This window comes from Tamandua tetradactyla, chromosome 5, assembly GCF_023851605.1.
Source record: "Tamandua tetradactyla isolate mTamTet1 chromosome 5, mTamTet1.pri, whole genome shotgun sequence".
NCBI classification, from domain to species: domain Eukaryota; kingdom Metazoa; phylum Chordata; class Mammalia; order Pilosa; family Myrmecophagidae; genus Tamandua; species Tamandua tetradactyla.
This window is the reverse complement of record NC_135331.1, coordinates 194,292,981-194,318,202: the sequence shown is the minus strand read 5'-3', so window position 1 is coordinate 194,318,202 and position 25,222 is coordinate 194,292,981. Positions and strand designations below refer to the sequence as shown.

At 39.2% G+C, this 25,222-nt stretch overlaps 2 non-coding genes across 2 annotated transcripts; both read right to left on the bottom strand.

The window, feature by feature from the left end:
- Positions 1-256: 256 nt before the first annotated feature.
- On the bottom strand, positions 257-328 carry TRNAA-UGC (transfer RNA alanine (anticodon UGC)). The gene has a single exon. It is a non-coding gene; the product is annotated as a tRNA-Ala (tRNA).
- A 2,646-nt stretch (positions 329-2,974) lies between these two features.
- TRNAF-GAA (transfer RNA phenylalanine (anticodon GAA)) lies at positions 2,975-3,047 on the bottom strand. The gene has a single exon. It is a non-coding gene; the product is annotated as a tRNA-Phe (tRNA).
- Between the last annotated feature and the right edge of the window lie 22,175 nt (positions 3,048-25,222).

Sequence of the window (25,222 nt, the reverse complement as noted above, 5' to 3'; positions counted from 1 at the left end):
GACAGCAGCCACGGTAAGGGCGCGTGGATGTGGCTTTGGTGTTGCAGAGACTGTGCTGAGACGCGCTCTTTCCCACCCTGCGCTCTTGCCCTGCTCTGCTGCTTCAGTCATCTTTGGAGCGCGCGGCGAACAGCACGGACATTTAAAGAAATCTAAGGGTATATTTTTACTTTCCATGTGCGCAGGCACAATACAGAAATGAAAATAGCACTGTTTTCCTTTGAGTTCGGAAGATAATGTAAAACTACATGAGGTATGGAAGTGCCGGGGATCGAACCCGGGGCCTCACGCATGCAAAGCGTGCGCTCTACCGCTGAGCTACACCCCCTCACCCAAACCGTCCGAAAAACGCTTATCGGAGAAGGAGATACCGACGAAGCAGTGGAAGGAACTGAATTTTTTAATGCAGGGCTGGTAATGGAAGGCAAAGCGTTTGAGACCGAGTCAGATCATCCCACAGGAAGGGTCCACAGTGGCGTGAACGCGGTGAGTTGCTGTAATCTCGGCTGCTGTGATGGGTGGCACGGAATAAAGTCTGTTTTCACTTCTTTCTGTGTCCCCAGAAACCTCAGCCCGAGAGAGAAAGCTACTGACTTCGGCTTTTCCCTCCCGGAGCCCTTCACGATGGTTACGGTGTCCTGAGCCCGAATGCTGGGGGCCGATCTGACGGAGGAACGCGGCGCTGAGAAGAATCCCAGGGGAAGATGCACTCGCCGTTTCCTGGGCAGGGTCTTTGCTCTTGTGCTCTAGGCACCCGCTGACTCAGGGGCCCTGACATCGTCCGGAAGAGAAATGCACAAGGCATGAGCGAAAGCGCAGCTTCCAGGACGGAGAGAAGGTCTGAATTATGAGCAGGAAGCCGAAGGCAAATAGACGGAGGACTAAATGACAAGAGGAAACACTGGAAGAAGCCTTTGTTAAAAAGAGAAGCCAAGGAGGAGAAAGTGCAGAAAAGGAGGTTTTACAGATTCTTTGGGGAAGGAAGGAAGCCTGGGAGGGGGGAGGACTCGTGGCTCTGACCCATGAGTGCTCAGGGGACACACCTGTGAGGATGTGGTTACAGGTGCGCTCCGCCCAGGACTCTGGCCTCCAGCCATGGGTGTGCGATGACCGGGAGGAGCGCACATGTGAAGGGGGGTGAAGGCTGAAGAGTGAGCCTTGACATTTGGGGATAGGAGACCCATTCTCAAGTTAGAAGGAAACACAAACCAGCTTTCTCTGGGCTGTTCTGAACTCTGGGATTTGTCATGAGTGAGCTGGTGTTCTTTGAAGTACCTGAGACCGAGGAAAACCCTCTCCTGGCACCAGCTTTCTAGTGCCTATTAACAGCTCTTTCCTTTACTTTGACTGTTATATGAGTGTCTGTCATTAATCATAAGATAACACTGCGTCCCTTTGAAATTGGCAGAAGATGATTTGCCTGCAGATGTAGTTCTGTGATTGGCTCATGGGATTTGTAGAATAAGGACAGGGAATGTGGAGAAATAGGATTCACAGAAGGAGAGAATTAGGTAAGTGTCACACACAAACACTAAAGTGTGCACGTGTGTGTGTGTCTGCTTTACTGCGTGTGTACATAGGGAGAGGTGGCGGCATCTTGGCTGTTTGAGCTGTAACAGCGATATCAGCAAAGACTGCAGAAACCTCTGTGGTCATTACCTTGCGTTGCTCCTGGAGAGACCTGGATGCCTGTTAGATTCTCAGGGATTTAGAATTTTATCTCTTTGTGTCATGAAGACATTGGGAATTTGGAAAAATTTAAGAGCAGTAGCAAAATTCAGACAATCTATCAACAGTACTAGTGGAACATATATACATATAAACTATAATAGGAATTCATTAATACAGCATCCTCTGAGGATTTACACATTTAATTTTAGAGAAGAACACATTCATGCCATATTTGCCTTATTCTGAGTTAGGCAATAAAACACTCATTAATATTGTTTGTCCAATCAAATAAAACGCAATCTTCTGAATTCAGATGTGCTAGGTGACCCAATGAAGGAAGTGTGGTTCCTGTGTACTGTCCCTACTCTGATGCTGCTTCTGTTTGTACCAATTTTCCTTCTGCAACTAGATGCAGTTCTGATATTGGAGTATCATAAGTTATTTTCTCATGAATCAGTCAGTGTTCAGGTGTTGTTTGGGAAAATAGATACTTTGAAATGGAAACAGTTATTTGAAAAGAAGAGAAAATAGTTGAAAATGCAAAAAAAGACCTATTATCCCCTCAAAAGAATTTCGAGGCAGGTGCTGAAGTTAGAGGGGAAACCATGGGGTATAGTTACTGAGTCTTGATGTCTTTACTTGCTTTCATGTTTCACTGTTCTATGTCCCCTTGAGAATGATTCACAAAATGATTCATAGAGGAGTGTTGATTTTTGCTTTTTCCTGGGTGACAAAACAGAAATAACTGAAAATTTGGAAATTCCAGACAGGAGTGCAAGACTGCAAAGATGTCTGGTCAAAAAGAGAAGTTGGGGTGTTGTAATTGCTTAAAAGCTCACCAGGGTTCAAAAACTTTCCTTATCTAGAAATTTAATGGTAGAGTGGATTCAGACAGAAATTGAGAATTTTGATTTGTTAAATTTGATTTTCCATGCATGTGCTGCATGAGTATATACAGTCACCCACTAAGTGGTTCTTTTAACCACAGGTCATTTCCACAACTGTGATGAAATCACCGCTGCACACCGCAGACCAAGATAGCATCAAAACAGAAATGTACCAGCACATTGGCATTAGTATATTGGAAATTCCTGGGCCAATAATTTCCTAGGTTTTGAAACTTTGAATAAAATATGCACTCTGTTAGTTAGCGCTTCAAGGAGGACCTAAGTAGATATACCAGCAAAGGAGACAGTGTTACGTACACACCTTGATTGGATTTGCAAATGGCTTAAAGGTGTTGCAACCCAATTTGATGCAACTATTAAGGGAGGACTAATAAGTATGCAAAAGCAACACTAATTGCCGAAACCCAGGATTGAACCAGAGACCTTTAGATCTTCAGTCTAACGCTCTCCCAACTGAGCTATTTTGGCCAGGGGGCCTTTTGGTCTTCATTGCGACTGATAATGAAGCACCCTTAGATGTTCTTCCAAAATATAATAGGTTAAAGTTCCACGATGGTCAATTAGGAAGACGCTGGACTCACTTATCTCAAGGATAAACGACTATGAGTCAGGCAGTAACCCTCTTTGACAAAAGATCCTGGTTCTGGAGATCCAGGAAGTGCTCCTCCACACCTGGGAAAGTGCGGGAAGAAGAGAGCAAAGCTGTGGCGAGAGGTGGCGAGTACCGCCCCCAGCCCGGCTCCTTGCGTCCCTGCCTGACTCTTGGGGCAGAAAGAGTCCCGTTCTCCAGTCTCTGGAGGGCGGGCAGCTCCAGACTGAAGGGCGGTGGGGGCGGGACCAGATCTAGCAGTGCGTCAGCTGTTGTCCAGAAAGCCGGCACGCTGGGACCACGGACGGTTTCACCCCAGCCTGGTGGGCATGCCTTTGTCTGGAGCAGCAGGGAGGTAAGACTGCTTCGGCAGCGCAGGGGAGCACGTTGCTGAGGAGTGCCCTCTGCTAGCGGGAGAAAAACGTGCACCTCCGGGAAGACATCTGAAATGCTTCTTGGTGAAGAGAAGAGGGCTCCCTGGGGAGCCAAATTAAAGAGTTTTAGGCATCTTTAGGAGACCTTCCTACTGGGCCCTGAGGAGCTGGTGTGTGTCGCCTTCCAGGGTCACTGGCCTAACTATGGTTGGTAGTACTGAGAAATACAGAGTCGAAGAAGAGAAGTAACACAAATCCAGTCAACAGCAAAATTCTCATAAGAGAGAGAATCTGATCTTCAGAGTAAACTCATGAAGATAATCTAATTGACCAGACATCCACAAAATATTATAACCCATCATGTGAAGAAGCAATAAGATATGGTTCAGTCAATTTTTACTCATCTGTTTAAGAGATTTGTGCAACAAATTAAAGTCAAAGGAGATACAGAATCTGAAAGAACTAATGAATGATGTTCAAACAAGTCTCTTAAACAGATGAGTAAAAAAAAGAAGGATAACAAATAAGTAATAGTGGATAAATGGTAAAAAATTGGGTAGATTGAAATAGTGGTCATCAAGGACATGGACGGGTAAGGGTTATAAGATATGTGAGTTTTTTCTATTTTCATTTTTTTTTCTTTTCCTGGAGTGATACAAATGTCCAAAAATGATCACGGTGATGAATACATAACTATGTGATGAAATTGTGAGCCATTGATGGTATACCATGTATGGACTCTATGTGTGCGAAGATTTTTCAATAAAAATAGTTTTTAAAAAAGAAGAATTTGAACCATGCAATCAAAACTGTTTGATCTCATGGGGCACAAGAAATGAAAAATGCGCTAGAAGCACACAGCAGCCGACTTGAACAGGCAGAAGAATGGAGCTGTGAGCTGGAAGACAGTGAATTCAAAGAGACAAAAGAACAGATAAAGAAAAGAAAGGGAAAAGCTGAGTAGGGATTTCTGGGAACTGTTTGAAAACATGAAGCATGCAAATAGATGCATTCATAGGTGTCCCAGAAGGAGTAGAGAAGAGAGAGGGGACAGAAAAAAATATTTGAGGAAATAAAGGTTAAAAATTCCCAACTCTTATCAAAGGCATTGATACCCAGCTCCATGAAGCACAATGTACCTCAGAATGAATAAATGCAAATAGACCTCCTCAAGACCTACTTCAGAATGTCAAATGCCAAAGATAAAGAGATAATTCTGAAAGCAGTAAAAGAAAAAAGCATTCATTGCATACAAGGGATACTTGATAAGAGAAATCACTAATTTATTAGTGGTACCACCAAGAGGAAAGTGGTACAATTTATTCAAGATACTGAAAGAGAAAAATTGACAGCTGCGCTGGTTTGAATGTATTATATTTCCCAGAAAAGCCATGTTTGAATCCTGAGCCAATCTTCAGGGAGCAACTATTTCTTTTAATCCTGATTCCATACCTTAGGGCAGAACATTTGATTAGTTTACTGGAGCCCTTTAAAAGAGGAAACATTTTGGAGAGAGTTCAGAGCTGACATAGAGCTGACACAGATGTTGACACTTGGAGAAGAGAGACACAAATGTTGGGGGATGCTCAGAGCCCAGTAGAAATTTCCGTGTGATGTTAAGCAAGCCAGAACCTGCAGAGAGCCAAGGGAAACCAAGAGATGAAAGCCAGCCCTAGAGAAGCAAAAGGAGGAAACTTTACAGAACAGGAGCTGAAAACAATGGAGCTAGGAGCAAGGGACACGCAGATGCCAGCCACATGATTTCCCAGCTGAAACTGGTGTTCCTGACTCATCAGCCTTCTTGAATTAAGGTATCTTTTCGAGGATACTTAGTTTGGACATTTTTAGTAGGTTTAGAACTGTAAATTTCCAACCTTTAAAATTTCCCTTGTATAAAACCATTCCAACTTTGGTATATTGCATTCTGACAGCTTGCAAACTGTAACAACAGCCTAGAATTATCTATTGAGCAAACTATTCCTTCAAAATAAAGGAGAGTAAGATATTCTCAGATAGGCAGAAGTTGAGGGAGATTGTTAACAAGATATCTGCCCTCCTAGAGTCCTGCAAGCTGAAAGGAAAGAAAAGGAGAGAGAGGCTTGAGTGAGTGTAGAAATGAAGACTATCAGTAAGGTTAACAAAATGGTAGCATGAGAGATAAAATAAGATATGACATATAAAGACCACAGGATAAAATGGTTGGATTCAACACTGCCTTTACAGAAAAATATGAGTCTTATACCTGCTGTTTACAAAGTACTCATCTGAGACACAAGGATACAAATAGGATGAAAGTGAAAGGCTGGAAAAAGATTTTTGACACGAAGCATATGAAAAACAATCTGGGGTAGCTATACTAATATTGGACAATGTAGGCTTTAAATACAAGAGACAAAAAAGGACAGATAATACATTAATATAAGGAGCAATCCATCAATAAACAATATCAATATCAATATCATCAATATATATGCGTCCAACCAGGGTGCTCCAAAATATATTTATCAAAACTTATGGGATGCCCCAAAGGCAGTGTTGAGAGGTAAATCTATAGCATTAAATACCTATATTATATGCAAGAAAGAGTTAAAATCAATGACCTAAGTACAGACCCATAGGAACTAGAGGAAGGACAGCTAACTGAACACAAAGCAAGCAGTAAGAAAGAAATTACAAAGATTAGAGCATAAATAAAGGAAATTGAGAACAAGAAAAAATTGGTCAACAAAACCAAAAGTTGGTTCTTTGAGAAGATCTAGCCCTTAGCTAGACTGACAAAGAAAAAAAGAGCAAAGATGCAAATAAACAAAATCAGTAATGAGAGGAGGGTCATTAGCGCTTAATGCACCGAGATAAAAGGATCATAGGAGGGTAGTAGGAACAAATGTACACCAGCAAACTAGACAACTTAAATTGAACTGAACATTTTCTAGGAACACACAAAATACTCACACTGACTCCAGAAGAAGTAGAATATCTCAACAAACCAACCACCATAAAGAGATTGAAAGGGTCATCAAACACTTCCCAACCAAGAAGAATGCTGTACCAGATGGCTTCACAGGTGAGTTCCACTGATCACTCCAAGAAGCATTAGTACAATCATGAGCAAATGCTGTCAAACAACTGAAGAAGGGGAAACTTTACATAACTCCTTCTATGAAGCCAAAATCACCACAGTACCAAAACCAGATAAAGACACTACAAGAAAAGAAAATGATGGACTAAAATATCTAATGAACATAGATGTAAAAATACTCACCAAAATGCTTGCAAATTGAATCAAACCACACATTAAAAGATTATATACACCATGATCAAGTGGCTTCATCCCACATATGCCAGGTGGTTCAACATGAGAAAATCAATTGATGAAATATACCACATTAACAAATCAAGAAGAACCACATGCTCATATTGATTCTTGAAGAATCAATGGTAAATGTCATTTACAAAATCAACTAGAAGAATAAAAACCTTTGGAATAAACTTAACGAAGAATGTGAAGTTCCTGGATTTAGAAAGCTACAAAGCATTGCTAAAAGAAATCAAAGAAGACCAAAGTAAATGAAAGGATATTTTGTGTCCATAGATTGGAAGAATAAATATTGTGAACATGTCAATTATACCAAAACTGATTTACAGATTCAAGGTTTTACCAATGAAAATTGCAGCAGGATAATTTGCAGAATTGGAAAAGTTAATTACCAATATTATTTGGAACATTAAGGGACCTTGATTTCTTTCATAAGAAGGAAAAGTAACTTGAAGGAGTCCCACTTGATCTTTAAGGCATATTGCAAACTGTGTAGTCAGAATTCTCTAAATAAACAGAACCAACAGGAAATATCTGTAAATATGAGATTTATAAAAGTGTCTCATGCAACTGTGGGAATGGATTAGTCCAGAATCCACAGGATGGGCTGTGCAGCTGGCAGCTCTGATGAAGGAAACTCCACAGGAGAAGCTTGCTGTCTGAGGAAGCTGTGGAAGTGTCTCTCTTCTTCCTTAAAATCCTTCAAATGATTAGATTACCTTGTGAGAGACATGCCTTAATTGATCTCAGATGTAGTCAGCCACAGATGCAATCAAATCACTGATGACTTAATACACCAGCCTTCCAGTTTAGCCAGGAAGCATCCTGGCTCACAGCAATGGGCAGGCCAGTGCTTACCTGACCAGACAACTAGTCATAATCATTTGGCCAAGTTACAGCAGATCCTAACCACCATGGTCCACCCCTTGTCAACTTGGGAGCTATACACATCACCTTGGAACATGCTTAATTACAAAAGGAATACAGTAACAGATATATGTTTCACCTAACAACAGTTAACTATACTGTATACAACTGGAAATGCACTTCTTTTCTCCAGAATAGGGTGCAAGTCCTTAGGTAACATTCACTCTTAAACTTCGTATCCACAATACAACTCATGTCCTAAGATAAGAGGAAAACAAGACATTTGCTTATGTACAAAGGGAAACATGCTCATAACAAAGCAGCGAGGAAATATTCATACAATCACAGCCCTCAGCGCCTATGTCTGATCTCATGGTCGTAGTTCATATTTGTCACTACCTTCTTCTATTACTCATTCCATATTCACTTTACTCTCAGTGAACACTTCAGCTGGCTATGGTTCTTTGCTAGATGGAGTGCTCTAGTTTGCTAGCTACTGGAATGCAATATACCAGAAATGGAATGGCTTTTAAAGGGGGAATTTAATGAATTGCTAGCTTACAGATCCAAGGCCTAGAAAATGTCGCAATTAAAACAAGTCTATGGAAATGTCCAATCAAAGGCAACCAGAGAAAGATACCTTGGTTCAAGAAGACCGATGAAGTTCAGGGTTTCTCTCTCAAATGAGAAGGCACATGGCGAACACAGTCAGGGTTTCTCTCTCGGCTGGAAGGGCACATGGCGAACATGGCGCCGTCATCTGCTAGCTTTCTCTTCTGGCTTCCGGTTTCATGAAGCTCCCTGGGAGGCGTTTTCCTTCTTCATCTCCAAAGGTCACTAGCTGGCGGACTCTCTGCTTTGTGGTGCTGCTCTCTCTGAATCTCTCTCTCCAAAATGTTTCCTCTTTTATAGGACTTCAGAAACTAATCAAGACCCACTGAAATGGGTGGAGACATGTCATCCCCTAATCCAGTTTAACAACCATTCTTGACTAAATCATATCAACCAGGGAGATGATCTCATTACAGTTTCAAATATACAGTATTGAATAGGGATTATTCTACCTCTATGAAATGGGATTTATATCAAAACATGGCTTTTCTTAGGGAGCACACTTCCTTTCAAACCAGCACATGGAGTGACCCAGACCTTCATTCCTGAAGTTTCTTGGGCATTGGAAGTCTGCCTGTATTGGGGTTGTTGAAGTTTTCTGTTAACTTTAATCACAGGACATGGTAGTACTAAGAGATGCCCTAGGGGATCTCTTGTATTCCAAGAAAATGTTTCTTTACCTCCATTCTGTAATTGCTGTCCTACTTCCCCTTGATAGTCAAGGTCAATCACCCCAGGAAGAACAGTAACCCCTTTTCATTCCTGTTGATTCAGTGGCATGAGAAACCCAAAGTAGCCAGTTGGCACCATTAACTTCCAGTTCAATGGGATTATTGTTGTGTCTCCTGTGAGGAGCACTCCTCCTTTTGGACTGAGAACTGTAGACCAGCAAAGCTTAAGGTTGCAGGGATAGGAAGCAAAAATTTTCCTAGTGGATCACTAGAAGTGATAGTTACTGGTGCCACTCCCATTTCCACTCTTTGATTCCTGGACCTGTGACCCTGGTGTTCCAGTTTGAAGCTTTTGTGGACCCCAGAAAAGACATGTCTTTTAGTCCTCAGTCAATATTGCTGTGTGGGAGCTTTTTGACAGTTTCCATGGAGATGCGACCCTCCCCACAAATTGTGGGTGGTAACTGAATTAGATGGTTTCCATGGAGATGTGTCTCCACCCATTCTAGGTGTGGTTGCTTACTGGAGCCCATTAAGAGGAAACCATTTTGGAAAGAGCCATGCAGCCAGAGACCTTTGAAGGTGAAGAAGGAAAACAGCGTTAGGTGAACTCTATGAAAGAAGGAGCCAGTAGAGGAAGCTAGCAGACCTCACCATGTGCTTTTCTGAGAGAGAATCTTGGAAACTCATCAGCCTTCTTGAACCAAGGTATCTTTCCCTGGATGCCTTAGATTTAGACATTTTCTTAACCTTAGAACTATAAACTTGCAACTGAACAATTTCCTCTTTTTAAAAGCCTTTCTGTTTCTGGTATATTGCACTCCAGCAACTTGCAAATTAGAACACTTGGCTAAGGAAGAAATAGCACCATAGAGCAGACGTGGATTCAGAGCATATACAGCCTTCTGGAGAACATTGCTCCAGCCTTGCAAGATGTTGCCACCTACTTGGAACCATAATTGGGTCTCAAAAGGCCATTTCACCATTCTATCAACTTAGCACCCTTTGGATGGTGGGTACATGGTATGACCAGAAAATTCCATAAGCATGTACCTATTCCTGTATTTCATTTTCTGTGAAGTGGGTTCCTTGAGCAGAAGCAATACTGTGTGGCATACCATGAAGGTGGATATGGCATTAAGTCCACATATGGTAGTTTCTGCAGATGCATTATGGGCTAGGAATGCAAGCCCATATCCAGAGTATGTATCTATTCCAGTTGGAACAAATCACTGCCTCTTTCATGATGGAAGTCGTCCAATGTAATGAACCTGCCAGCAGGTAGCAGGCTAAACACCTTGGGAAATGGTGCCATATTGGGGATTGTGTGTGTGTCTCTGCTGCTGCCAGATTAGGCACTCAGCAATGACAATGGCCATGTCGGCCTTGGTGAGTGGAAGTCCATGTTGCTGAGCCCATGAATAATCTCCATCCCTACCATCGTGACCACTTTGTTTGTGAGCCCACTGGGCCATGAGAACAGTGGCTGAGGAAAGAGGATGACTTGCATCCACAGGATGGGTCATATTATCCATTAGATTATTAAAACCTTCCCCTCCTGAAGTCACACTTTGGTGAGCATTCACACAGGACACCAGTATCTTCATGTTCTTTGCCCACTCAGAAAAGTCTATCCACATACCTCCTCCCAGGATGTCTTTGTCACCAATTTTCCAATCATGCTTATTCCAAGTCCTTGACCATACAGCCAAACCATTAGCAAAAGGCCATGAGTCAATACACAAATGCATCTCTGGCCAGTTCACCCTCCAAGAAAAATGAACAACCAGATGCACTTCTTGAAGCTCTGACTTCTGGAGGATTTCATCTCATGCTGTCCTTTAAGTACATCCAAGAAAGGGGTTGTGGTGCTGCAGCTGTCCACATCTGAGTAGTTCCTATGTATCATGCAAAGCCATCTGTAAACCAGGCCTGAGTTTTCTCTCCCTCAGTCAATTGACTGGCAGGACCTCTTCAAGAGGCTATAACTCTGGTTTGGAAAGAGAAAGTAATATGGCAGGAATGGGGGCCATGGGAATTTGGGCCACCTCCTCATTTAACTTACTTGTGTCTTCAGGACCTGCTTTATCCCTGTCTCTAATATACTATCAATGGCTTGGTGGGTCAGACAACACCCAACTCATGATAGGCAGTTCAGGTTTCATGGTAACTGGGTGGCCCATAGTTAAGGATTCAGTCTTGAGAACATATGGGATGTGACAAAGGCTGTGCTGAGAGTGAAATTTATTGCCCTAAATGCCTATATTAAAAAACTCAAAAGAGGAAAAATCAAGGATTTAACTGCTCACCTGGAGGAACTTGAGAAAGAACAGCAAACTAATCCCAAGTTGAATAGAAGAAGAGAAATAACAACAATTAAAGTAGAGTTAAAGGAATGAGACAACAAAATAACAATAAAAAGAATCAATGAAACCAAAAGTTGGTTTTCGAGAAAATCAATAAAATTGATGGGCCACTAGCAAGACTGACAAAGAAAAAACCTGAGAGGATGCAAATAAACAAAATCAAAAATGAGAAGGGCTGTGTTCCTACAGACCCTGAAGAAATAAAAGAAACCATAGTAGGATACTATTAACTACTGTAGACCAACAAATTAGACAACTGAGATGAAACAGACAAATTCTTGAAAACACACAGGCAAGCTACACTGACTCAGGGAGAATTAGAACACCTCAACAAACTAATCACTATTAAAAAGATTCAATCAATCATCAAAAATCTTCCTACAAAGAAAAGCCCAGGGACAGATGGCTTCACAGAGGAATTTTATCAAACATTTCACAAAGAACTAACTCCGATCCTGCTCAAACTTTTCCAAAAAATTTATGAAAAAGAAACACTACCGAACTAATTTTATGAAGTTAATATTCTAATACCAAAATTGGGTAAAGATGCCATAAGAAAGGAAAACTACAGGCCAATCTCCCTAATGAACATAGATGAAAAATTCTCAACAAAATATCAAATCCAACAACGCATTGAAAGAATTATACACCATGACCACGTGGGGTTTATACCAAAAATGTATGATGGATCAACACAAGAAAATCAATTAATGGAATAGAGCACATTAACAAATCAAAAGGGAAAGCCAAATGATCATCTCGATTGATGTTGAAAAAGCGTTCTACAAAATGCAACATCCTTTTGTGATAAAAGCACTTCAAAGAAAAGGAATCACAGGTAACTTCCTCAACATGATAAAGAGCATATATGAAAAATCAATAGCCAGCATCATACTCAATGGAGAGAAATTGAAAACTTTCCTCTTAAGATTGGAAATGAGACAAGGAAGCACTCTGTCACCACTATTATTCAACATTATACTAAAAGTTTTAACTAGAGCAATCATGTGGGAAAAAGAAATAAAAGGCATAGAAATTGGAAAGAAAGAAGTAAAACTTTCATTATTTGCAGATTACATGACACTATATTTGAAAAATCCAGAGAAGTCTACAATAAAATTACTTGAGCGAAAAAGTAAATTCAGCAATGTGATGGGATATGAAATTAATGTGCAAAAGTCAGTAACATTTCTATATACAAACAGTGTCCTAACTGGGGAGTCAGTTAAGGAAAAATTTCATTCAAAATAGCAAGTAAAAGAATCAAGTACCTAGGAATGAACTTAACTAGGGATGTAAAGCACTTGTACACAGAAAACTACATAACGTTGCTAAAAGAAATCAAAGATATAAATAGGTGAGAAAATAATTCCCTGCTCATGGATAAGAAGGTTAAATACAATTAAGATGTCAAATCTATGCCAGTCATTCTACAGATTCAGTAAAGTACCCATCACAATTCCAAAAACCTATTTGAAGAGTTGGAATGGCTAGTGACTAAATTCATTGGGATGCTCCTAATAGCTAAAAGCATCCTAAAAAACAGGAAGAAAGTGGGATAATTAACACTTCTCATTTTAAAACTTATTATAAAGTCACACAGTGGTAAAAACAGCATGGTACTGGCAGAAAGATAGAAGTATTGACCAATGGAATTGAAGCAAGAGTGCAGAAATAGACAAAATCTATGGTCAACTGATTTTTGACAAGGCCCTCAAATCCGCTGAACTTGGGCAAAACAGTCCTTTCAATAAATGGCCATGGGAGAACTGGATATCAATAGTCAAGTGAATGAAAGAGGACTCTTAACTTACACACTACACAAAAAGTATCTCAAAGAGGATGAAACACCTAAATATAAGAACTAGCACCACAAAGCTTCTAGTAGAAAATTTAAGGAAACATCCTCAAACTCTGTTAATAAGAGGCAGCTTCCTAAACTTTACACCGACAGCATAAGCAGCAAAAGACAAAATAGATAAATGGGAATGTCTCAAAATCCAATACTTCTGCATCTCAAAAGTCTTTGTCAAGAAGGTAAAGAGGTAGCCAACTCAATGGGAGAAAATATTTGGAAATCACACATCAGACAAAGGTTTGATATCTTGTAGACATAAAGAAATCATACAACTCAACAACAAAAGAACAAACAACCCAATTATAAAATGGGCCAAAGATATGATTAGGCATTTTTTTCTGAAGAGCAAATATGATGGCTCAAAAGCACGTAAAAGAGGTGGTACAATGGTGGCTCAGTGGCAGTATTCTTGCCAGCCATTCTGGAGTCCAGCTTTGATTCCTGTTACTTACCCAAGACAAAAAAAAAAGGGGCATGAAGAGATTTTCATTTTCATTTGCTATAGAGGAAATGCAGATCAAGACTACAATGAGATACTACCTCACACCTATAAGAATGGCTGCTATTAAACCAACAGGAAACTGTAAATGGAGAGGATCTAGAGAAATTGGGACACTTAGGCACTGCTGGTGGAAATATATAATGGTACATCTGCTATGGAAGACAGTTTGGTGGTTCCTTAGTAAACTAAGTTGCCCCATGACCCAGCAATAGCAGTACTTGGTATAGACTCAGAAGAGCTGAAAGCAGTGACAAAAACAGGTATTTGCACACTGATGTTCATAGCAGCATTATTCAAAATCATCAAAAGATGGGAATAATCCAAATGCCCATTAACAAATGGGTGGGTTAACAAAATGTGATATATATATATATGATAGAATATTATGCAGAAGTATGAGGAAATGATGTCTTGAAGCACATGACAAGATGGATGAAACTTGAGGTCATAATGCTGAAAGAATTGAGGGAGACACAAAAGGATAGATACTGTATGACTCCACTTTTACGACCATGGTAAAGGTGAAGTTGGAGGCATATAAAACAGAATACAGGGGTCTTCGAGATGTAGAGAAGCTAGAGGTGGATGAACGATTAGCCAATGACACTGAACTCAAATGTAAGGAAGTAGGTAGAAGTGAACATGGTTCTCTAGTGGGTTTATAAGTAATATTACCATATTGAAGGTAAACATGATTGAATGGGGTTGTTTAGATGTATGTGTCCCATTGACTAGCACTAGAAATATAAATATGTTCTTGCAAGAGCTACTTAAAGGTATGATTCGTGTATAACGAGTTTTTAAGTCCAGGGTACAGGGGGAAACTGCTATTGCATCCTATGGGCTACGTTTAATGGGAAAACATCAGCAATACCACAGCAACAGTAGGGGTGCCACCACAATACCACCACCACAAAAATGTGGGGAGGGACAAGAGTTAAGGGGGGGGGGTTAGATCTCCTATTTAGTGAGGTGTGTTTGTTGGTTATCTTTCACATGGGAAAAGTGAAATTATCTAAAATTGAGAGTGTTGGACTGTGGACTTTGGGTGTTATAAAGGATGCCTAATGAATGCAAGTGGCTGAAGGATGCACTGGCTGAGAAGTTGATTGGAGGATGATGGTGTATACTTAAAATCAAATATTGTGCTACTACAAAAAGGAATGAAGTTGTGAGGCATGAAATAATGTGAAGTAGCATGTGGGACATTTGCTTTATTGTATGGTCTTTCAGAAAATGCTTAGAAGAAAACAGAAGCCTAGATTGCAAGCTCTTGTAGCGGACACATTTAGCCAGGATGGGGGTAATTATTATTTCTGGATTATGAGAGGCTGTTTTATATACATATAATCTGATATTTAGAGATAAGAAAGAACCCAATCAGATCAGGATTAAGACAATTCAGAACACAGAGGTAAGAAAGACATTGTCTATATTTCAGAACTGCACCTACTATTTGAGGCCACAGGAAGAAATGACTATTTTATCTGGACCTAAATTTTGTGTATCACATAATCTAACTCAACCTGTCTGGATAGCTCAACTGAACTATTGAAACACATGGATCCCTGAATAAGAATGAGGGCCTTAATCCTATATAGCTTAATGAAATGCCTGGATACATCCAAGAATATATTAAGCAGATAATGCAAAAGTATTGGCAAAGTCTCTTGATGGATGCTAGAAAAAATATAGAACTATTAAATTTAACTATCAGAAATATCCCTGATACTGTGTCAAACATTAGGGACACCCAAATCAGTAGGCCAAGCTCTGTATCTTGAGGCTTACTCTTGTGAAGCTTATGCATGTAGTGGAGAAGCTTAGCCTACCTAAAGGTATACCTGAGCTGCTTCTGAATGACCTCTTCTGTTACTCAAGTGTGGCCTCTTTCCAAGCCCAACTCTGCATGTGAAATCATTATCCTCCCCCCTACATGGGACATGACATCCAGGGGTGAAATTCTCCCTGGCAGCATGGGAGATGATGCCCTAGGATGAGTCCAGCCCTGACACCATGGAATAAAATATGTTCATCCTGACTAAAAGGTGGAAAAGAAGTGTATATAATGAAGTAGCAGTGGTTAGGAGAATTCAAATAGAGTCAAGAGTCTACTCTGGAGGACACTTATGCAAGCTTCAGTTAGTCCATGCTACCATCAAAATTTTCCAACCCCCCATCAAAAACCATTGCAGCCAATCCTAAAGAACACCTAGGGGAAAATATAAGATTCTATAAAGTTTCCATGCACTAGTAACTTTCCAGAACCTACAACCTCCAGATAGATCACTGGACCAGATAAGTCCTGGAACCTGGAAGACCCAGCCTTTCAAGAGCATCACCTATTTCCATCTCCCTACTTCATACTACTGACAGGCTCTTCCAACATAAATAAGTTAGAATGGACATAGCCCAAATACCTGTAAAGAGTGGGATAGAAAGATCAAAGGTGATGGTGGAGTACAGAGAAGGTGGTGTTTAACAAATGACTATGATTGCTGAATCATTATATTGATATTTCATTTAATTTCCAGTATCTTAGAGCAGCTAGAAATAATAACCTAAAATTGTGGATTGCAACCCATACCAAACTCTGAAATCCATTCTACAAGTAATAGGTGCACTGTGTTTTGAAATTTATTACTTTTTTCCATATTTTATTATTCAGAAAAAAGGAAAAGTAAATTGTGATGATAAAAAAATATTTATTGCTTCTAGCCTCCTATGTTCTGAAGGAGCTAGGCGGAATAAATTGAGATGATGTTATGATAGCTCACAGCAAACTCTGAGATCTGTCCTGTAACTACTTGTTGAAGAGTGCTTTGAAAACTATTGCTTTTTTCTTTCTTTGCTTTGTATATATGTTATATTATACAATAAAATGTTTAAAAATTATATATCCCAACATTCCCCACAGCACTGGACACATGGAAATTTCACTGAAGTGCAAGATCCCTGTATTTTTATTGGATTTATCTCATAAACCCTGACATGCAAGTCCCATACTAATAAATTCAAAATAATTGCTGCTTTTTGCTCACCAGTTCTGATCAGCATGATATTATTGATATAATGGACCAGAGTGATGTCTTGTGGGAGGGAGAAATGATCAAGTTTCCTACAGAAAAACTGTGACATAGGGCAGAGAGTTGATATACCCCTGAGGAAGGACAGGGTAAGCATAGTGTGGCCTTAACAGCTGAATGCAAACCATTTCTGGTGGTCTTTACTGACAACTGTTCAGAAAAGAGCATTTGCCAAATCAGTAGCTGCATACCAGATACCAGGCGATGTGTTGATTTGCTCAAGCAATAATACCAGCTCTGGAACAGCAGTTGCAATTGGAGTCACCACCTGGTTAACTTTACAATAATCCTCTGCCATCCTCCAAGTCCCCTCTGATTTCTACACAGGTCAAATAGGAGAGTTGAATGGGGTTGTGTTGGGAATCACCACCCCTGCATCCTTCAAGTCCTTAGGAGTGACACTTATCTCTGCAATCCCTCCAGGAATGTGGTGCTGCTTTTAATTCGCTATTTTGCTAGTTTAGGGCTGTTCTATTGGCTTCCACTTGGTCTTTCTTACCATAATAGCCTTCACTCCATCAGTCAGAGAACCAATGTGGGGTTCTGCTAGTTGCTGAGTAGGTCAATTCCAATTATACATTCTGCAACTGGTGAAATGAACATAGAATGGGCCCAGGGCCCTGCTGGACCCGCTGTGATATGGACCTAAGCTAAAACTTCATCAGTCACCTGACCTGCATAAGCCCCTACTCTTAAGTATTGGGTCTCCTGGAATTAGTGTCACTTCTGAGAGAGTATCCAATAATCCCTGAAATATCTGACCATTTCCTTTCTCCCAGTGCGCAGTCACCCTGGTAAAAGGCCATAGTTCTCCTTGGGGAAGGCTGGGAGGAAGGTTAACACTGTAAATTCTGGACAGTGTAAAATTGTCCACCCCTAAAAGTACCCTGCTCTCTCTTCATCTTTGGGGCTCTGGGTCTGTAAACTGTCTCAAGTCTGGAAATTGATTAGGAGGTGGTGACTCTTTAATTTTGTAAGTTAGACTTCTGTTCACTTGACCTAGAATTCTTCTACTTACACAGTTCAAGTAAGAGTTTACTAGACTGCCCATCTATTTCACTTCTTTGTACCCCATGATCTACTAGCTAATGACACAAGTTCCTGTGAGTCAGATTATTTTGACTGCTGCTTTGAGTCTGCTTTCCATTATGGTGTCCACACCCACCTTGAGAATGGTGACTAACTGTCACCACATAACTTCTGCCAACTTGGGATCTAGTCATCCTCAATCTATTTATGGATTTCAGCTCAGTGACAGCAGTTCCCACAGTAATATCTGACCTACAGAGAAGGCCACCAACAGAGCTCTTCAGAGATGATGGAGCTAGTCTCATGAATTTATTTGTCAAGGTTTTGGTGAAAGATGTGTCCTCTAGAGCACCCTAGCTAATTCCAGGGCACATGAGCAGGTCTTCCTTGATTAATGCCCTGTCTCATATTTGCCTGCTTTTCTGATGGTTATGATCACCAGATTACACTGAAGAATTTTGCAACTTGGTGGTACAGTTCCCTTATAAAAGATTATTTCATTCTTTAATGACTGCCATTTCAATTCCATATCTTCCATCCATCCAGAAAACTGGGTAGTCCATCCGATTTCCCATTAAGTGTTGCAAGGGAGGGATCAATTGTAACCCTCCCCTATTGGTTCTGGGTATAGGTACTTGTTTTCCCAACTTAATTGCTGTTAAGTTATGGCATAAAGTGCCATAGTCTATTATTCAGCAAGCATGGAACTCTACAGATTCAGACTTTAAAATTTCATTTATATTCTCTACAAATTTGATGGAGTTTGTTGCTTCCCAAATTTGAAACATCTTAGCTAGAATCATTGCTTTCATTTTTGATTGGGCTTCGAATTTCGTATTTGTCTTCTTTGGGTAAGATATTCTGAACACGGCTACTATCAACTATGTTCAACTAAAATAAAGAACTCCAAACAAGTAACCTACTTTTTTTTTCTTTCATCCCAACTATTGTCTCTTAAAAGTAATTTTAAAAGGGTCCAAAGTTGGAGATCTTTCCCAGGAAACAGACTACATTGTTGAGTATTTTTTGTCTGGCTCAGGTATTCGTCCTTTTACTTTAATGTAATGAATCTAGCCTTTCTCTGCTCTCTGTACAACCATTTCAATTGTCAACAGAACGTGATAGGGTACTTCCTTGGCTGGTTGGAGTATGGACTATTTATACAATTTGATGAGGACCCAACTGCTGGTTTGGTGTTGATGGATAGCAAATTGAAGAAGTGAAGTTCGGGACAGCAAAATACAGTGTTTGAGAGACGACAGAGTAGAAGACAAAGCCAGTATATAATTCTTTTTTTTTAAATATAATTTTATTGACAAAAAAACAACACATAAACATGAGCATTCTTAATATATGTGCATTCCATTCTTGGTGTATAATCAATGACTCACAATGTCATCACACAGTTGTATGCTCATGACCACGATCACTTCTTAGAACACTTGCATCACTCCAGAAAAAGAAATAAAAAGAAAACTCATACATACCATACACCTTATCCCTTCCTCTCATTGACCACTACTATTTCTATATACCAAATATATTTTAACATTTGTTCCCCCTATTTTTTTCTATACCCCTTACCACACCCTTTTATTATCACTAATATTTCAATCTACTTAATTTGTTTTAACATTTGTTCCCCCTATTATTTACTTATATTTAATCCATATTTTTTCTCATTTGTCTATTCTGTAGATAAAAGGAGCATCAGACACTAGCTTTTCACAATCACATTGTGAAAGCTTTAGCATTATACAATCATCATCAAGAAACAACGCTACTGGAATACAGCCCTACAGTTTCAGGCATTTCCTTCTGGCATTTCTAACACACCTTAAACTAAAAAGGGGATATCTATATAATGCATAAGAATAACCTCCAGGATAAGCTCTCAACTCTGTTTGAAATCTCTCAGCCACTAACACCTTATTTTGTCTTAAAATTTCTCTCTTCCCACTTTTGGTCAAGAAGGTTTACTCAATCCCTTGATGCTGAGTCCCAGCTCATTCTAGGATTTCTGTTTCACATTGCCAGGGAGGTTTACAACCCTGGGAGTCTTGTCCTACATAGAGAGGGGGAGGGCAGTGAGTTTATTTGGTGCCTTGGCTGACAGAGAGAGAGGCCACATCTGAGCAACAAAAGGGGTTCTCTGGGGGTGACTCTTAGCCCCAATTTTAAGTCAGCTTAGCTTATCCTTTGCAGGGATAAGCCCCAAGATTGATGGCTTGGCCTACTGATTTGGTTGTCCCCACTGCTTCTGAGAATATCAGGAATTCTCCAAATGGGGAAGCCATATTTTCCCCCTTTCTTGCCATTTCCTGAATGAGACTTTTCATATTCTTCCTATTCATTGTTCAAATCACTCTTGGATTTATTAAGGCATCGCACTGGACAAACCTACAAAATCTCATGCCCCATTCAAGGTTCCATATACTTATGGGGTTCAATTAACCTGTCCATGTATGTTGTATTAGGAAGCACACTAGTTAAAGTATAAATTTTGTACCAAATAAACATTTTTTGCTTTAGTCTCCCATAGAAGATGAAGTTTTAGAATATGAATGACCATATATTTTCAAGACCCTGCAATATTGATATTCCTTTGTTCTTCCTCATGGAAAAATGTTGTTTAATTTGTGCATTTAGTCTCTATCATTGTACACTCTAGGCATTCCTAGATTATGCCATCTCAGTCTTTATCATCTATCTTTCTTTCTCATTTTATATGTGCCCCCAGCACGCCTCCCTCTATCCTTCACACAGTCAGCTGCATTCAGTGTACTTACATTATTGTGCTTCGATCAGGTAATATTGCTATCCATTTCTGAAATTTTACAACAATTCCTGTTGCACAATCTGTATCCCCTCCCTTTCAATTACTTAATATCTACCTTATTTCTATCTCCTGTTGACCTTTGTTCTTACCTGAAATTCTCCAAGTTCATTCACTAATATTAGTTCATATCAGTGAGACCAGAAGGTATTTGTCCTTTTGTATTAGGCTAATTTCACTCAGCATAATGTCCTCAAGGTCCATCCACATTGTTACATGCTTCATGACTTTATTCTGTCTTACAGCTACATAATAGTCCATCGTATGTATATACCACAGTTTGTTTAGCCACTCATCTTTTGATGGACATTTGGGCTGTTTCCATCTCTTTGCAATTGTAAATAACGCTGCTATGAACATTGGTATGCAAATGTCCGTTTGTGTCCTTGCCCTCATGTCCTCTGAATAGACACCTAGCAATGATATTGCTGGATCATATGGCAATTCTAAACTTAGCTTCCTGAGGAAACTGCTAAACTGCCTTACATAGTGGTTGGACCATTTTACAATCCCACCAACAGGGGATAAGTGCAACTTTTTGTCCTCCTCCTCTGCAGCACTTGTTGTTTTCTGTTTTACTGATTATGCCCATTCTGGTGGGTGTGAGATGATATCTCATTGTGGTTTCGATTGGCATTTCCAATATAGCCAGGAAAGTTGAGCATCTTTTCATATGCTTTTTAACCATTTGTATTTTCTCTTCTGAGAAGTGTCTGTTCATGTCTTCTGTCCATTTTGTAACTGATTGTTTGTCTTTTGTTGTTGAGTTGAACAATCCTTTTATATATTCTGGATATTAGACCCTTATGGGATATGTCATTTCCAAATATTGTCTCCCATTGTGTAGGCTGTCTTTTTCCTTTCTTGACTGAGTTCTTTGATGCACAAAAGGGTTTAATTTTGGGGAGTTCCCATTTATCTAGTTCGTTCTTCAATGCTTATGCTTGGGTGTAAGACCTAGGAAACTGCCTCCTATTACAATTTTTAAAGATATTTCCTTACATTTTCTTCTAAAAGTTTTATGGTCTTATATCTAATGTTTTGGACTTTGGTCCATTTTGAGTTAATTTTTCTACAGGGTGTGAGATATGGATCCTCCTTCATTCTTTTGCATGTGGATATCTAGTTCTTCAAGCACCACTTATTGAAGAAACTGTTCTGTCCCAGGTTAGATGGCTTGACTGCCTTATCAAAGGTCACTTGTCCATAGATTAGAGGGTCTATATATGAACACTCTATTCTATTCCATTGGTCAGTATACCTATCTTTAAGCCAATACCACGCTTTTGTGACCACTGTGGCTTTGTAAAACACCTTAAAATCAGATAGTGTGAGACCTCTGACTTCATATTTCTTTCTCAGGATATTTTTAGCTATTGGGAGCACCCTGTCCTTCCAGGTGAATTTTGTCATTGGTTTTTCTATTTCTGCAAAGTAGGTTTTTGGGATTTTAGTTGATATTGCATTGAATTTATAAATCAATTTAAGTGGAATTGACATCTTAACTATATTTAATCTTCGAATCCATGAACACAGTATGCCCTTCCATTTATTTAGGTCTTCTGTGATATCTTTTAGTAATTTCTTGTAGTTTTCTTTGTATAGGTCTTTTGTATCCTTAGTTAATTAATTCCTAAATATTTTATTTTTTTGGTTGCAATGTAAATGGATTTTATCTTGATTCCCCCTCAGATTGCTCATTACTAGTGTATAAAAACACTATAGATTTTTGAGTGTTGTTCTTGTAACCTTCCATTCTGCTGTACTCATTTGTTAGCTCTAACAGTTTTGCTGTGGGTTTTTTTTTCCCATCATATTGTATCATATCATCTGCTGAAAGTGAGAGTTAATGGCAGTGGGCATCCTTGTCGTGTACCTGATTTTAGCGGTAAGGCTTTCTGTCTCTCTCCATTGAGTATGATGCTGGCTATCAGTTTTTCGTATATTCCCTTTATCATATTGAGATAGCTACCTTTGATTCCTATCTTTTGGAGTGTTTTCATTGAAAGGGATGTTGAATTTTTTCGAATGCCTTTTCAAAATGATCGTGTGATTTTTCCATTTCATTTGTTAATGTGCTGTATTCATTAATTGATTTTCTTGTGTTGAACCATTCTTGCATTCCTGGTTTAAACTCCACTTGGTCATGGTGTATAATTCTTTTAATGTGCTGTTGGACTCGATTTGCTGTTTTATTGAGATTTTTTTGCATCCATGTTGATTAGGGAGATTGGCCTATAGTTTTTCCTTCTTATAGCTTCATTACCCGGTTTTCATGTTCAAATGATATTAGCTTCATAAAATGAGTTAGGTAGAGTTTTTTATTTATTTATTTATTTATTTATTTATTTATTTATTTATTTTATTAATTAAAAAAAGAATTAACAAAACAATTAGAAATCATTTCAATCTACATGTACAATCAGTAATTCTTAATAACATCACATAGTTGCATATTCATCATTTCTTAGTACATTTGCATCGATTTAGAAAAAGAAATAAAAAGACAACAGAATAAGAATTAAAACAATAATAGAAAGAAAAAAAAAACAACAAAAACAAAAACAAAAAACCTATACCTCACATGCAGCTTCATTCAGTGTTTTAACATAATTGCATTACAATTGGGTAGTATTGTGCTGTCCATTTCTGAGTTTTTATATCCAGTCCCGTTGTACAGTCTGTATCCCTTCATCTCCAATTATCCCTTCTCTTTTTTTTTTTTTTTTAATTAACGGAAAAAAAGAAATTAACCCAACATTTAGAGATCATACCATTCTACACATGCAATCATTAATTCTTAACATCATCACATAGATGCATGATCATCATTTCTTACTACATTTGCATTGGTTTAGAAGAACTAGCAACATAACCGAAAAAGATATAGAATGTTAATATAGAGAAAAAAATAAAAGTAATAATAGTAAAATCAAAACAAAACAAAACAAAACAAAACAAAAACCTATAGCTCAGATGCAGCTTCATTCAGTGTTTTAACATGATTACTTTACAATTAGGTATTATTGTGCTGTCCATTTTTGAGTTTTTGTATCTAGTCCTGTTGCACAGTCTGTATCCCTTCAGCTTCAATTACCCATTGTCTTACCCTGTTTCTAACTCCTGCTGAACTCTGTTACCAATGACATATTTCAAGTTTATTCTCGAATGTCCGTTCACATCAGTGGGACCATACAGTATTTGTCCTTTAGTTTTTGGCTGGATTCACTCAGCATAATATTCTCTAGGTCCATCCATGTTATTACATGGTTCATAAGTTTATCTTGTCTTAAAGCTGCATAATATTCCATCGTATGTATATACCACAGTTTGTTTAGCCACTCTTCTGTTGATGGAGATTTTGGCTGTTTCCATCTCTTTGCAATTGTAAATAATGCTGCTATAAACATTGGTGTGCAAATGTCCGTTTGTGTCTTTGCCCTTAAGTCCTTTGAGTAGATACCTAGCAATGGTATTGCTGGGTCGTATGGCAATTCTATATTCAGCTTTTTGAGGAACCGCCAAACTGCCTTCCACAGTGGTTGCACCCTTTGACATTCCCACCAACAGTGGATAAGTGTGCCTCTTTCTCCGCATCCTCTCCAGCACTTGTCATTTTCTGTTTTGTTGATAATGGCCATTCTGGTGGGTGTGAGATGATATCTCATTGTGGTTTTGATTTGCATTTCTCTAATGGCCAGGGATATTGAGCCTCTCTTCATGTGCCTCTTGGCCATCCGTATTTCCTCTTCTGATAGGTGTCTGTTCAAGTCTTTTTCCATTTTGTAATTGGGTTGGCTGTCTTTTTGTTGTTGAGATGAACAATCTCTTTATAAATTCTGGATACTAGACCTTTATCTGATATATCATTTCCAAATATTGTCTCCCATTGTGAAGGCTGTCTTTCTACTTTCTTGATGAAGTTCTTTGATGCACAAAAGTGTTTAATTTTGAGGAGTTCCCATTTATTTATTCCCTTCTTCAGTGCTCTTGCTTTAGGTTTAAGGTCCATAAAACCGCCTCCAGTTGTAAGATCCATAAGATATCTCCCTACATTTTCCTCTAACTGTTTTATGGCCTTAGACCTAATGTTTAGATCTTTGATCCATTTTGAGTTAACTTTTGTATAGGGTGTGAGAGATGGGTCTTCTTTCATTCTTTTGCATATGGATATCCAGTTCTCTAGGCACCATTTATTGAAGAGACTGCTCTGTCCCAGGTGAGTTGGCTTGACTGCCTTATCAAAGATCAAATGTCCATAGATGAGAGGGTCTATATCTGAGCACTCTATTCGATTCCATTGGTCGATATATCTATCTTTTTTTTTTTTTTTTTTTTTTAAAGGAAAGACAGAGAGAAGGAAGGAAGGATAGAAGGAAGGAAGAAAGGGAAACATCTTTTAAACATTTTCTTGTTTTATTGTATTCTGTTTCTCCGTTTTTGTTACATGGGCTGGGGCCGGGAATCGAACCGAGGTCCTCCGGCATAGCAGGCAAGCACTTTGCCCGCTGAGCCACCGCGGCCCGCCCGATATATC